Raw genomic sequence first — 378 nt, forward strand, 5'->3', positions numbered from 1 at the left:
TGATCATGATTATGATCAAGTTTATGATGAGTATAACTCGAGTTGGGGATGCGTGACAGAGGGACAGTCCAATGGTTAACTACCAGGACTTGTCGGGTTGGCTCTATAACCGACAAGATGATATCATCAGCCACTAGGGATAGGCATTCATCATATGCATACTATATGAATTATTTGGGATTGCCTATTTGACTGCATATTACTTGCTAATTGCCTAAATGCCTTACTTGTTCCTAATTGTATATTTCTTACTTGATATAACTGTGTTTGCTACATTATACTCCTGCTGGTGGTTGAGAGGTTTGAAGGAATTGGAAAGGGAAGTATTAGTTAGACTGAAGTATCTTTAGTCAGATGCCCTTTTTGGGTTTAGCTTGT

The sequence above is a fragment of the Arachis duranensis genome, chromosome 10 (genome assembly GCF_000817695.3).
Source record: "Arachis duranensis cultivar V14167 chromosome 10, aradu.V14167.gnm2.J7QH, whole genome shotgun sequence".
In the NCBI taxonomy this organism is placed as follows: domain Eukaryota; kingdom Viridiplantae; phylum Streptophyta; class Magnoliopsida; order Fabales; family Fabaceae; genus Arachis; species Arachis duranensis.